This window comes from Pteropus vampyrus, unplaced genomic scaffold, assembly GCF_000151845.1.
Source record: "Pteropus vampyrus isolate Shadow unplaced genomic scaffold, Pvam_2.0 Scaffold507, whole genome shotgun sequence".
NCBI lineage: Eukaryota > Metazoa > Chordata > Mammalia > Chiroptera > Pteropodidae > Pteropus > Pteropus vampyrus.
Window position 1 is genome coordinate 62,131 of NW_011889288.1, and position 2,733 is coordinate 64,863.

At 38.6% G+C, this 2,733-nt stretch overlaps 1 pseudogene; it reads right to left on the reverse strand.

Moving 5' to 3' along the window:
* Positions 1–322: 322 nt before the first annotated feature.
* On the reverse strand, positions 323–1,259 carry LOC105307654 (annotated as a pseudogene).
* Between the last annotated feature and the right edge of the window lie 1,474 nt (positions 1,260–2,733).

A 2,733-nucleotide genomic window follows, 5' to 3' on the forward strand; every position in this document is an offset into this window, starting at 1 on the left:
AGATTAAACTACATATATAAATGAACTGTCAAAATTTGGTTCAAGAGGGATGCACTATATAGTCTCATATGACATCATGAATGAACTCAAGACACACACTGTAGAGACTCCCAGCTGATGCAGATCATGAGTATCTGAGCAGAGATCAGAACAATTTCTAGGATACAATCCAACTGATATAAATCACAGCATTTAGAACACTTTGTTATACAGCATTAGCTAACTGATAAAAATTAAGGCAAACAAAACTGAGGAAAATTATAATAATCTGCTGTTTTTATTTTTTGGCATGTGTTCAGATTTTCAAAGACAGCATTCATGATTAATGCCTTTTAATTCCTGCCATCCCAAAAAGTCTTTTCAGAGCCCTTTTTATGTCTTTATTCCTCAGCTTGTAGATGAAGGGCTTCAGCATGGGTTTGGCCACAGTGTACATCATTGAAGCTACTGCACTTGAGTATGAACTGTGGGTAGCAGCAGAGCTCATGTACACTCTTAGGACTGTAAAATAAAATAAGGAGACAACTGAGTGGTGAGAAGCACAGGTAGAAAATGTGTTATAGTTCCCCTGAGCTGATGGGATTCTGAGTATGGAGGAAACGATCCTAGAGTAAAAGGATCCCAGCCAAAGGACCACCACCCAGCACCCCAGCTCCAAAATACATTACTGTGTCATTAAGAAAGGTGTCAGAACAGGCAAGTTTGATCACCTGATTAATGTCACAGAAATAGTGGGGAATTTCTAAGTCTGTGCAGAAGGACAGCGTCAATACCAATAAGCTTTGTAACAATGAAATTAAGGCACTCATGATCCAGGATACCAGAACCAGCAACCCACAGAGTCAGGGGTTCATGATGACTGTGTAGTGCAGGGGGTGACAGATGGCCACGAAATGGTTATAGGCCATCAGAGTCAGGAGTAAGTCGTCCAACAAACCAAAGAGTGTGGAAAAATACATCTGCATGATGCAGCCTTTATAGGTGATAACTTTGCTCTGAGTCTGCATGTTCACCAACATCTTTGGGATGGTGCTAGAGATGAAACAGATGTCCACCAAGGACAGGTTGGAGAGGAAGAAGTACATGGGCGTGTGGAGGTGGGAATCTGAGCTGAGAACCAGGATGATGAGCAGGTTTCCAAGCACAGTGATCAGGTATATGGAGAGAAAGAAGCCAAATATGAGGGGTTGCAGTTCTAGTTCTTCTGAAAGTTCCAGAAGGAGGAATTCTGAAAGTCGTGTATCGTTGCCTGGTAACATGTGGTGGTTGTCACAACTATGAATTTAAAAGATTAATTTTTACATAAATGGGCATTAGTAACATGGTAGAAATGCTACAATTGCAATACTATGTAGGGAAAAACAGCATATATTCTGTTTGAGTGAATGGATTGTTATTTTTACTGCGTTTAAGGAAGACCTGAAAACACAATGACATTTGAGCAGTGACCTCAAGGAAGAAAAAGCACAAGTTTATTTGGGGAAATTTGTGTTCTGCAGGAGAAAGAGCCAGTGTAGAGGTGCTGAAGATGAGCTTGTTTCAGACATTCAAGTCTCAACAACAGCCAGTGAGTCCAGGGGAATGAGCAAGAGGCAAAGTGATGACAGATGCTGTCAGAGGACATGGGGGAACTGCTACTCCTGATACTTCAAGACACAAGGAGTCTTTCATCTGTAAGTTGTTTCTTGCAGTTTATTAATTTTATTTCCATGAAATCTTGTGAACAGAAAGGGATCCTCATCCTATTGTTGCTTAACAATTCTTACCTCTCTTTTTCAAGGGTCACATACTGGAGTATATGATCTCAGACACCTCCATTTTGAGAACTGCTCATCTACCCCCCCACCCACACACACATGCACATGCACATGTGCACTCACAGATGGGCACACTATGACTTCCTGGGGACATGTTATTTTCACCTCCAGCTATAAGAACTAGGAATAAAATGAGACAAGGCAAGCTGTCAACATCAGATTATCTTTCCTTTAAAGAATATAGAAACAGTATCCAATTCAAGTGGGTAGTCCTCCAATGGAGTGGTAAACTTCGCACTCCATTTTAATCTGATCATTTTCTGTCCTGTTTTTATTTACTGTTTTCATTTAGCTTCTGTTTGTAATTTTTTGGAAACGATAATTGGATTTCAGTTGAAGCTTATATGGTTTTTCTGATTTTTCATAAGGGTCAGATAGTACTAAATTAATTATGTGCCAGATCATATGACTAGTTTCCTGTCCTGTATTTAATGAATTTTAAAGAACTCAATTCAAAAAACAGAGATAGTAGGAAGAAATGGATATGAGGCGGAAAAATATCTAATGTCTTAGGTGGTGAGGTTCCTGAGAATTTGTAATGAGGAGAAAGAGTCCTTGGTTCTGGCAGCATTCCAAAACTAGTTATATCACGATGAAGCCCAGAATGATTAAAAAAATATTAAAAATCAATGTGTTCAAAAGAGAAAGGAGTGATTTATTAAAATGTCAAGACACCTAAATGAATGAATATCAATTAAAAATGTGAGCACAGAGAGCAAACCCACAAATTACTAAAGGAAAGCCAGCCACAATGTACAAAAAAATAGTGGAAATTTTAAAAGATGAAATGGTGAAAGACATTTCTAAATAATAGTAAATGCAAAATTTGGGGGTTAGTGACTGAGTTTTGAATCTTGGATCTACCAAGCAGTAGTTGTTTGAATTTGGAGAGACAACCAATTCATTCTAAATATTC